General features: G+C 42.8%; 1 protein-coding gene across 1 annotated transcript in view; it reads right to left on the reverse strand.

Moving 5' to 3' along the window:
- The window catches only part of GPR143 (G protein-coupled receptor 143), a 31,951-nt gene extending 31,722 nt beyond the window's left edge, over window positions 1-229 (reverse strand). The window contains exon 1 of the mRNA XM_057419455.1: window positions 27-229. The gene's annotated coding sequence lies outside the window, so the exon portion shown is untranslated. The remainder of the gene's footprint in view (window positions 1-26) is intronic.
- Between the last annotated feature and the right edge of the window lie 12,056 nt (window positions 230-12,285).

Consider the following 12,285-nt stretch of genomic DNA (forward strand, 5'->3'; position numbering starts at 1 on the left):
ATCTTATTAGACATAGCAGCAAATACAATCATAAACACAAAAAGGAACTCTTCCAGTCTCAGCTGCATTTCAAACTCCCTGTGTCAGCTGTCACCCCTCCAAAAATCTTGTTTGTAGCAACATGGTCAGGAAATACAGGAGGGAGTACTGCCAAAGAACTACAGTGAACTGGATGTTAAATAACAGTCATGGATTTTATAATTTTTCCTTGTAAGAATAAACAACCAAACCTTTTATTTCTTTTTTTAATTTATTTTTTTCATTCCAAATGGCCCAGAATAATTTAGCAGAATTAAAAAGGTCTGGTGAATGATAGTGGGATGTTTTGCATGCAGGTGTTATAAAACAGGGTCTTCAGACAGTATGTTTGCCCATTGTAGAGAAAACATCCACCAGTCCTGAGTAAAATGGCACCTGCCGAGTTTTTTACTATACAAGATACCTTATACTTGATCCCAGAACAAGACCAAACCCATCAAGCTCACCAGCCTGCTGACCACTGGTGGTGGCCATGCAGCCTCCTCATGCAGGACAGTAGTGTCAGGGCTTGGGTGGGCAGGTGGAGCCCAGGCTGCCAGGCACATTGTGCATCCACCCAGCCTGCTCCTGAGGGACTCCCCAGTGCTCTGCCCAGGCTATATCACCTCAAGAGCAGGATGTTAGCTTGCAGATTCAGACTCCTACACGCAGGTGTCCATACATCAGCAAGGTGTCTGCACTCCCATTGTAGTCAATCAAGATCTTCAGCAGATAAGCTTAGAGTCTAGACTTCAGTCTAGAGAGCTGTTCAGCTCTTCCTAAATTAAATGCACATGGTGAACTGAGTAGGCTCCAGTAACTATAATGGGAACTGAGGCATGGGCATCATCAAAGACTCTGAAGTCCAGGCATCTGAGTTTGAAGCTGAATGTTTTTGCTGGATGTTTTTGCTGCTTTTCAGCATAAAGAGATTTTCCTGCTCCATGGATGAGGACAGGGGAGTGACCCGGATGTTGCAATCCTATGTTTTGTTACTGGCATGTATACAAAACTATACAGGGGACAGCAAGGTTACACACTAGACTGGCCTGCTCCAGAAATACAAACTCTTGTTGAGGTAAAGAAGAGTACCTATGCTCTGCGGTCAGTAAAGAGCTCCGTTGTCAGTACAAGGTTGGGACTCCTCAGGATTTACTCCACCTCCACTAAAGCAGCAGTGCAGAGAGTTGCCATCTCTTTGACAAGATACTGCATTGCAATCTACCTGGCTACTAAAGAACAATTAAAATAATTCTATAAAGACAGAATATTATTAAAATAAAGCCATCATACACCACATATGCAATGCAAATACATATAAATTAAATTATGCTTGCTCTCATTTGAAAGCAAACTTACATTGCCCTGTTTACAATTAGAACAGCAAAACTTGGATTATTTCAGAAACTCCTGAATAGAAGCCTTTAATTTGCACTATCAGGTTTTTAAATTGTCCTCCTCACTATTTCTGCTGCCATTTTCCTTCCTTCAAAAATCAGAAAAGCATGTCAAGTTGTTACCCTGATGGTTTGTTCTGGCTGACAGATGGGAATGTTTTGCATGTTTTGCTTTTTCCGCTTATCATTTGTTTCAATTGATCCTGACTCTGATCTTCTAGTTTTCCCCTCTGGATCTACCACTTTATTATTTTAACTTCTCTCCACCATTTTGAAACTACTTTCATTTCTCAATTTGCAGTCTTACACTCTGGAGATTTTTCTTTTTCTCTCCACAGTTTCACTGGCTCTTTTGCCACCTATTTTTATTGCTTTACTTCTCTGAGGGGAAGAGTGCTCTTCTGGGTCCCTTTCCTGCTACTCTCTCAGGATTTGATTATGCAGTTAGTTACAGATGGAGTAAGCGATTTTTATTGGAAGCAAAGCATATGACCTGTGGCATACCTAATACAAAAAGAAAATAAAGTGAGTCATGAGTGAATGGATACCAGGCATGATACGAGTAGATGTGCCTTTACATGTGGGCATCTGAGGCTGAATGGGAGATGGAGCTGTCTAACTAATGAGCCACCCAATATCTCAGCTGATAAGATCTAGCTAGTCTCTGGCCCTTGCTGCTGAGCTAGAAGTATAAAGAGTCAGAACAGTCAAAGAAATACAAAGCTGGTTTGGCAGTCTTATACCCGAGATTAATTTGGCTTCTCATGATTATGAAAATAAGAGGATAAAAGCTGGGGACAAAGGCAAAGAAAACAGAAAACTAATGAAAGTAAGAGAAGAGTTATTTTGCCTTGCTAAGAAACATTATTCAGTATTCAATAAAACTTACATTGTTCTACAGGTCCTAATTCCCTTGCCTCTGAAATTACTGACACAGTTCCCACTGCTGCCCAGTGGTACAAAACAGACGCAGAAATACGGAATGTCTCATTTCTGTGTCAAAGCAGGATCTTGATTAAGCAAGCGGTGTAGCTTGCAGACAACCATTAGCACACATACAAGCAACATAAAAAAAAAAAAAAAAGAAGAAACCCTGGCATTGCAAATACCTATCAATCAAGCTCACAGCGTAAGTACCACATTGCGCAACACTGAAAATTCCAGTCCTGGTTTTGTACATTGGCAACAGGAAAAATACTGTGCTCCCTGCAATAATAATAAGCATGTACTCCATACACACAGCTTTTAGAAATACCTGCTCATGCTCTCCTTGGACACTGGACATAATGTTTCAGTCCAGTCCTTGGGCTTGCCTGCTTCTAAGGGAAAGCAACAGGTTTGCAAAAATATGACAGGCATGCATTTCTGCTGTTAAGGAGTGTGCTTGAGCATGCAGTTACAGATACTTTAATCACTGTTCTAATTAAATCTGGGACTACAGCAGTTGTTTAAAAAGAAGAAGGGAATTTATGGATATAGAGACAGAGGAGAATTTATTTCTGTTTGTGTTTACAGTCCAGTCCATCACTCACTGAATTTACAGCTCCAAACTATATTTTGTCAATGATTCATGATCTTATGGTCTTTTTACACATTACCTAACAGATCCCAAATTGACAAAAGTTGAGTCTGTCTTCAAGCTAAATGGATGCAATAAACCAGTTATGATCTCCCCAACAGATCCTACAATATGTTTTTAAAGACCTTAACATACAAATCTTCTACATGCTTAGCATGGTTTTTCATTTTATCCACACAGACTTTACACAATTAGATTTAGTTTGGAAGAAAAGAGAAGATGTGTCCTCCCTTAATTATCAGTACTAATTTTTAAAGCTAATTTTAAACTGGCATTAACACTTCATGCCTAACTGAAATGAATGGGGAAATTCACATCCCATTATTTCGATTTCAATTTTTCTGTAAATTAGGTAGGGATATTGGAACAATAGTGATATTCAAAGGGTAACATCTGCCATAACAGCTACAGACTCCATTAAAAATAACTGGAAGAAAAACAGAGGTATTGCTTCCCTTCCCTCAGAGATCTTAATGTAATTACAGAGTTGTAAATTATTCATTTACATTTAAGTGTGCTGAACATTAATTTAAAAGGATGAGAATGAATGTGTCTCCTTTGCATAAAAACAAGAATGTTTGAGTTCTTTTGTTTTCTTTAAGAATGAAAACATAAGTATGTACAATGAATAGCTCAGTAATTCTGTATATTTGATGCAATTGTGTTACACGTATTTTACAGATTTTTTATACACCTTCTGTGGGGAAATGTTACCCTACTTGACTTTTGTGAAGAAACGTACATAAATTAGTTATTGAAACTGTGCCTATTATGCATTTAAATTGGGAAATGAGGTTTATATGGATGAAGTACAAAATGACTGAGTAGAAAAATGCATCTGTAAACTAGAGAAAACAGGTTTTGCTTAGGGATTGGAAGAACAAAATCCTGAATTCTCTATGCCAATGCTAAGAATATTACAGTCTTTGAAGCCACATTAAGACAGATTTTGTGGCCACATTTCTGGACAAATTCCACCATTAATCATTAATTCACAGAACAAAAAGATATCTTCCTTTCAGCATACATGTAATACAGAGACCTTGTCCCACACCTACGCAGACTACATGAGACACAGTTTGCATAGGAACTAAAAATTGGATCTTAATGTTTGTAAGCATGTAGAGGGTACCCTACAAGATGTTGAATGTCTATCCTGTCTGCAGTATTTTCCAAAGTATCATAGGCCTAGCTACTTCTGCACTCTTTTATAGGTTACATTAGTTGGTTCCCTCAGGAGAAATTAGGTGGGATACTGTTACATCCTTGTAATGATTGTTAGACTGTGGGATCATAGAATTATAGAATCATTAGGGTTGGAAAGGACCTTAAGATCATCTTGCTAGATTATGTCTCCTACCACCCAGAAATACATTTTCAAAGCCCATTAGCAGTAGAAAATCATCTCATAAAACCTCTATTCCCAAGCCAGTCTGTGTAACCAAATCAAAATATATTACAGCACTAATTTCACATCTCTTACAATGCAAGAACTCTCCAAGGCTCTTAATTAAATTGCTAAAAATGTCAGTGTATCATGGCCAGTTAGATGGTCTTTTTGAACATGGCAACCAAGTACTGAAGGGAATTCTGACAAAGTGTGTAGTCCCAGTCCAGCCCACAGAGACCAGCCATTGCACCCCTTTGAAGTCCCATGAGCATCACTTTCCATGAGTTTCTTTACATTCCAGTAGCCACATGGCCAGAAGTCAACCCTACAGCACCACCAGACTGTGTGAAGGAAATCTGCAACTGTCTGCTCCACAAACTGCTGTCTGGTAGTTTATGAAATGAGCAGAAAGCTTAAAAGCATGGCTTAGCTGGCTTAGGTAATCAAGAGGAAAGGCAGCAATAGCAGCAGAAACGTTATAGTGCACAAAGCACTTAAGATCCACTCTTTTGACTTTTCTGTTCTTCAGGACTGAAGATCATGAATTGTTGAAGGTGGACTTCAGAGTCCAGGGTGGACAAAGTAATGAGACTAACCCCTAAATATCCAAAGTAGCTTACATTCAGGTGAGCAATACAACTACATTATACATTTATATTATAGCTTGGCTGATTCAGCCACTCCCATTAGACACCTTCCTGGGAATACGACTTCAAGATATTGGTTGGTCCTAAAACAGCTTCAGAAAATTCAGTGTTCCAAAAGAAATCTGTGTACCCTAATACACCATAATTCAGACTTTGAAAAGAAATTAAGGTGGATAAAGAACTGGCTTGGTGGATAAAGAACTGGCTGGATGACCGCACACAAAGAGTTGTGGTCAATGGCTCAATGCCCAGCTGGAGACCAGTAACGAGTGGTGTCCCTCAGGGATCGGTGTTGGGACCGGTCTTGTTCAACATCTTCATCACTGACATGGACAGTGGGATTGAGTGCGCCCTCAGCAAGTTTGCCGATGACACCAAGCTGTGTGGTTCGGTTGATACGCTGGAGGGAAGGAATGCCATCCAGAGGGACCTTGACACACTTGTGAGGTGGGCTGATGCCAACCTCATGAAGTTTAACCATGCCAAGTGCAAGGTCCTACACCTGGGTTGGATCAATCCCAGGCACAGCTACAGGTTGGGCAAAGAAGAGATTCAGAGCAGCCCTGAGGAGAAGGACTTGGGGGTGCTGGTCGATGAGAAAATGAACATGAGCCGGCTTCAGTGTGCGCTGGCAGCCCAGAAAGCCAACCGTATCCTGGGCTGCATCAAAAGGAACGTGACCAGCAGGTCGAAGGAGGTGATCCTGCCCCTCTACTCTGCTCTCATGAGACCTCACTTGGAGTATTGTGTGCAGTTCTGGTGTCCTCAACATAAAAAGGACATGGAACTGTTGGAACAAATTCAGAGAAGGGCCACGAGGATGATCAGGGGACTGGAGCACCTCGTGTATGAAGACAGGCTGAGAAAGTTGGGGCTGTTCAGCCTGGAGAAGAGAAGGCTGCGTGGAGACCTCAGAGCAGCCTTCCAGTACCTGAAGGGGGCCTACGAGGATGCTGGAGAGGGACTCTTCATTAGGGACTGTAGTGATAGGACAAGGGGTAACGGGTTAAAACTTAAATAGGGGACGTTTAGATTGGATATAAGGAGGAAATGCTTTCCTGTGAGGGTGGTGAGGCACTGGAACAGGTTGCCCAGGGAGGTTGTGAATGCTCCATCCCTGGCAGTGTTCAAGACCAGTTTGGACGAAGCCTTGGGTGATATGGTTTAGTGTGAGATGTCCCTGCTCATGGCAGGGGGGCTGGAACTTGATGATCTTAAGGTTCTTTCCAACCCTAACTATTCTATGATTCTATGAAATTAAACTAGGTTTGTAATAGGACCTATATTATCACAGAAGATGAGCAATACTTCCTCCTTTCCATGCCCCAGGCATCTGTTTCCTCAGGATGTTACTCATTATGCCCCACTTACATGAGTATGCTTTACACAAAATTCAGGCTAACAAAGCTGTACCTCTGACTATATTATCCTTTTAAAGTCCAACAGAAGCCAGGAAAAGCTAATCTGGCACTTTTTCTCGTTGTAAGACAGTTGGATTCCCTCAAACATCCCATAAACTGCTAACTGTTCTGCCTTGAGAGGAGACCGCACCTATACCTTTAGTATAAAGGGGCACAGCAGTCTACAGAATTTCTGCCTTCTGGACTTCTGGGCATGCTCAAACCAGCCACATATCAGCCCTAAAATCACCAAATTCATGTAGTATCACAGATCTGGTACTGCTGGACCATAGCCTCTTGTGTATACCTGATACTTCAAGGCAAACTGCCTTAGCACTGCAAAAAAAACCCAGCCAACATTTACTTCATGCTGTACACATGCATAGATGGACTCTCACAATATGCCACATCCTATGACCTCCACCTGGATGCAGTTCATGTTCTGTGTAACCAAGCTGAGAGTAGAAAGGTCATTTGTAATAAATGAATTGTGTTTCTTTATAGAATGCACTGAGAGATTTATTTAGACATTGCTGACTGATAGACAGAAAAAGGAAGGTTTGCTTGGGGTTAGCTAGAAAATGAAGACAAAGTCCAAGTGAAAAATACCAGATTACAGGGCTTTTGTCTGCTTTCATGCATACTCTGGCCTCTTGCTGTCTATCTACCTTTTCAAAAGTCTTCAGAGCATTCTCTGCAAAAAGAGCATTTGAAACCCTCCCTTTGGCATTTTTCCTGGCCACCCCTACTCCAGTAATCATCTTCATCAAGTACAGAATTTAGACGTAACATGCAGTGATATCGGAGTTTAAACGCATTAAAGACTTCTTGTAAGCCTCCAAGGCTATGTCACTCATGTAATTAAAATGGGCCAGTACCTGGTTTTTGACACATAAGGGCAAGTGGCATAGCACAGTTTGTATAGTGAATGTTACCACATGGCATGTGTTATCTAAGAAGATGGACAATGAGAAACACTCTCTAATGTACCATGACCAGAAATTCAGTAGGGAGAATAAATATTACAAGTGATGCGTCACTGAAATGACAGAAATTCATGAAGCAAAACAATTTCCAGGTTAATGAAGTTGTCACACAGATACATACGACCAAATACAGCTATATAGTGTGCGTGTATATATATATGTATGCATACACAGCAGAATTCTCTTTTTCCAAATAAAAAAGGGTAGTTTCACACATACTATCTCATACTAACAGTCACTGTCCCATGTTATTTCCCAAACTGTGTCCAAGCATTGTTTAGTTAGCCTGCTAACAATGAAACAGTACAGGATGTTATGTACCAGTGCTTCAGCCTGTGTGCTCTCACTCTGCTTTTTCGTTTATTTGAAAAGTGATAGTCTGAGATGCTGTAATATGATTTGACAAAGGGCCCTAATGGAGGAACCGGAAAAGGAACAGGTATACAGATACCAGAGGGACTACAGTCCAAGGCATGGCTTTAGTTGTGCCTGAATTTGACTACAAGCTGAAAACCCCATCCCTAGGGAAGGCTGGTTACCTATTCACCTCCTCAGTGTTGCATTCTGACTCTACAACCGCATGAGGAGTTGCTATTACCCTTTCCTTTGACTTTCGATCTTGTTATCATGCAAAATCATGAAATTTATAAATCCTGAAGTAGGCTATGGATTACAGGAATCTGTGCTGGACTCATCTCCTTCTTCTCTGGCTACAGGTCTAACAGGTCTCAAAGAATATTATTGTTAGCAAATCTTCATCTTTTTTTTTCCTGGTCGCTCGTAGCTGCTGCTTGTTCTGCAGTGCATGCTCTCACCCTCAAAAAATCGCTCTGAGGTATAAAGCATATATGTAATACAATATATAAAAAATATCTATATATTTATATATTTATATTTATTATAATAATATGTAAAATATGATAACATGTATTTACTTAATTAAATATATTTTTATATAAATCTATAAAGCAATATGTAATGTTATAAGGATTATAAGAACTGAACAAATTTTGAATAAAAAATCCCATGGGGTTAGAAACACCACAGTATAATATGAAATGCTATTCTTTCACAAATATCAGCTTTAGAAAAATCCTAGATAGTGAATACACAAGGTTGGGATTGAGGGGGTTTTGGGTTTTGGTCCTAAAGAACTGAAGAATTCAACATACATTTATCTGAAAGGTCAAGAACTTCTGAAGGTTTTTCAGCCCTAATTATTTGTTGATGAAGCCCTATTTGCAATGCAGGAGAAACACAACACATTTGGGAAAGGTTTTACAAGTGCTTGAATCATACAGGAGACATCCTGCTGGAGTTTTTCAACATTGTATTTTTCATTCTGGGAAAATGGATAATTTGTTGAAATCAAAGTGTTTTGTGGAAGAGCATGATTATGCTGAATCCATCAGTAAAAACATGGCAGATTTCCAAAGGAAACCCTCCTAATTCCCAGCTATGCCAGGATGTCTGTCTCCTGGGCTGCTGCTACCCAACCTGTTTCTCCAGGTTCTCAGGACTTTCAGACTCCACAATAAACTGTCAGCAGCTTGCCAAACCTAGAGTTACTTGATCAAAAAATCCATCCACTAAGGAACTTCTTATCACTGTTTCAATTGTTTTGGTCTTTGTGATGGTTATTTTCAAAGACACTAGAGTTTCAAAGAGGGAGGAGCAGGAAGGCATTGTACAGGTGGGAAGCCATGATCTAATAATAGCTACTGCTGAAATGTGGTGGGCTGAATTGCATGACTGGAGGGCTGCATTTGATGGCTAATACTATTTAGAAGGGATAGGCAATGAAGGAGGGGCTTGCCCTTTCTGTAAAAAATACGTAAATAATAGATTGATGGCATGGAGCTGTCTTAGAAAAGCAGCCATAAACAGGTTAAGAGCTTATGGGTAAAAATTGGTAACCAAACCAACAAAGGAAACCTCAGGGTTGGTGTTCACTACATGCTGCCCGATCAAAAGTAGCCTGTTTATGAAGCAGTTACCTCAGCTACAGAAAGCATCATGCCCCTAGGCTCTGATCCTGCCAGGAAACTTCACCCTGATATGCCCTACAGATTTCAACAGTAATATTGCTGTGCCAGTGGAACTGATGTCGGTAAAGAGCTCTCTGGGAATAAGATGCAACTCCATAACTCCTATCCTGTAACCCATTTTTCCTCTGAGTTCTGCCAGTATTCTCACTGGATTCATAGTATTCGCACAAAACTTCAGAAAATAGTTTTTTGAATAGTTTTTTGAATCTTTTTGTCTTCACTGTGTGGAGAACACACTGTACATACATTTTTATCTATAAAGATGTCTTCCACCTCTGGTGACTACCATAGTATTTCTCCAGCAACTCAGGCAGCTGATTACATATAAGAAGCTGCATTGGTACAATTATCAAATAGCTAGGTTATTTTGGCCAGTGCCACTGAGGATACGTACGAGTCTGCTTTGCATTTTTACTGGAGGTTGCAATCCCTGTAACTGAGCTGACAGAGCAGAACATGTGCCATGGATCAGCTGCTCCATTTTATAGCCCAGCATCTTAGCTCAAATTGTCAATGCGCTATGCATGCCCCAGGGCATGAATTTTTAATTTCAAATGGCTGAGGCAGAGGCACTTTGTCTTTCCACCAAACTGTGATGTTTGGTGGTTAGCTCCGGGAAAGGAGTGGTAACAAACATAGTCTTTACTCTGTGACTATGAGTCAGAAGCCTCTCCTTTCAAATTCTCAGCTGCTGGAGGGGGAAAAAACCCCTGCTGGGATTCAGGGTCCAAGACCGACGGTAAAACATCCTGTTCTAGAGTCATCCTGCAGGTACCCTGCACAATTCAATGCAGGGTATCTTAAGGAAAAGACATGTGTCTAGCCACAAAGGTAGAACAGGCTGTGCCTTAAGAGCAAACCATGCCTGATACTGTTTGAAGACAATCCTACTATAAAGACATTTATTCAGAGTTTTGGTAATCTCAGTGACTAAACAGGGAACAGCTATGTGACCTGTGCAAGAGAAAGAATAAAGGCTGAGTCAATTCTGTAGAAGAAAATTTCACTTGGAATTGTTAATGAAGCTTCAAGTACCAAGGTAGGGAACCAGGTGAACCTCTGTAGAAGGAGCCTGGTTTACTGCAGAAAGCTTATGTTGCTACAGAGCAGGGACTTGCAAACTGGGTTTGAGGGAGCTATGCCTTCATTAAGTCCGACAGCTCCTTTTGCATGGCAGGAAGAGGCATTTGGGCAACTTTTCTGTATCATTACAAAGTATCATTGATAATGTTAATGGCACATGTTATTACAGAAAGATATCCTTCTTACACCACATTGGTCATACCTGTGTTATTCTCAGTCCTTCATATGAAAAAGTCTGTTACTTCCTTCTTCATGGTGCATATATGGCACCCTGATGTATTTCTACCTTCCGCTGCTAACTTCTGCATAGTCAGACAATATTTGACAGGTGTAAGATGTAAGGGATTTTGTCATTGAGGCTTTTGCTAGACAAATACAGTCACCATTGGTTTTCTTATCACAGAAATGAAAAGTAGTATTTTAGAATACATTTACTAAATCCTTTGCTCCTTATCTGAAACCTTATGAAGACTGGCAGAAGCTGCAGAAATTCAAGTAATAAAACTATCACAATATTTTAAGAAGAGCACAAGTACAAGTCTCCAGCTGGGTTCTGAACAAGCTTCAAATCCCACAGAGAAGGAGAATATAAAAGATGTGAAATTTGTCCAATCTTACAAAAGAAAATTCCTGTCTTGCTTTGGCTTGTCAACCTTACGTGTATGAGGACCTTTATAGAGAGGTCTATTAGTTTTCCATTGGTAACATTAAAGGAGGAAAGGCAACAGAAAGGTGTAATTCAAAATACAGAAATCTGATTTCTGAACTGTTAGCCACCCTAGGCCAGCAGCGAAGGCGGGCGCAGCGCTCCCGAGGCCCGGGCCTCGCCTCAGCTCTGCTCAGCTCAGCTAGCCCGCCTCGGCCCCGGCTGCCGCTAGAGGGTCTCGGAGGGACAGCGAGGAAGGCTGGCTGGGCACGGCCCCTCCCGCCCCACAGGTGGTGGAGACAGTACGGGGCGGGGGCAGCGGCCGGGGGGAAGTGCCTCCCTCGGCCCCCGCTGCGGCTGCCCCCTGACCTGCCCTCCCTCCATGCTGCCCGGCTTCCTCCCTCCGGCGCCCCCAACACTTTTAACCCTCCCCCTGCCGGCAGCCCTCTCCGAGCGCCGTGGCGAGGCAGGATGGGCCGTCCCTCCGCTCTCCTTTCCTCCACTCCCCGGCCGGCGCGGCGCGGCCCGTTGCCGCCTGGCACCGCGAGGGCGGGGCATCCCTGGCCGAGGGCAGGCCGCAGCAGCCGGCTGCCCTTACCCCCGATCCCCCCTCCCCACAGTCCCCGTAGGACTGGAGCGGGGAAGCTGTTCTCCACCTGCTCCCCGCTTTTGTTTGGGGACGGGGCGTGAAGGAGAAACGCGGCCGCCCCTTGCGTGTGGCGGGGCCGGGAGGCACGGCCCCGGCGTGACTCGGGGCTTGCGTACCCTCTTGCCGCCGCCTTTGTCTGGCGGCTGGCCCGCTGCTGCTCTCCTCTCCCCCTCCTCCAACTTCTCACCCGGGGGATCGCTCTGCGGGGCTGCCCGCTTTTGGGGAGGGGCCAACGGCTCCCCCGCTGGGGAAGCCCGCGGGGGAAGGAGGGTTTTGCCTTCTTTTTGGGGCGAGAGAAAAGGAGGGAAGGAGAGAGTCGAGGGTTCCTTGCCTCGCTGCGCTCCGCCCGGTGTCCGGCGTTGCTCAGCGGCGTTTGCCCCGCCGCCAAGTTGCCACAAGTTGGAGCTGCCCCCACCCCGCCACTGCCGCCGCCGGGTTCTGG

This window comes from Pezoporus wallicus, unplaced genomic scaffold, assembly GCF_028554395.1.
Source record: "Pezoporus wallicus isolate ANWC-B61680 ecotype Strahan unplaced genomic scaffold, APGP_CSIRO_Pwel_v1 contig_5767, whole genome shotgun sequence".
Classification (NCBI taxonomy): Eukaryota; Metazoa; Chordata; class Aves; order Psittaciformes; family Psittacidae; genus Pezoporus; species Pezoporus wallicus.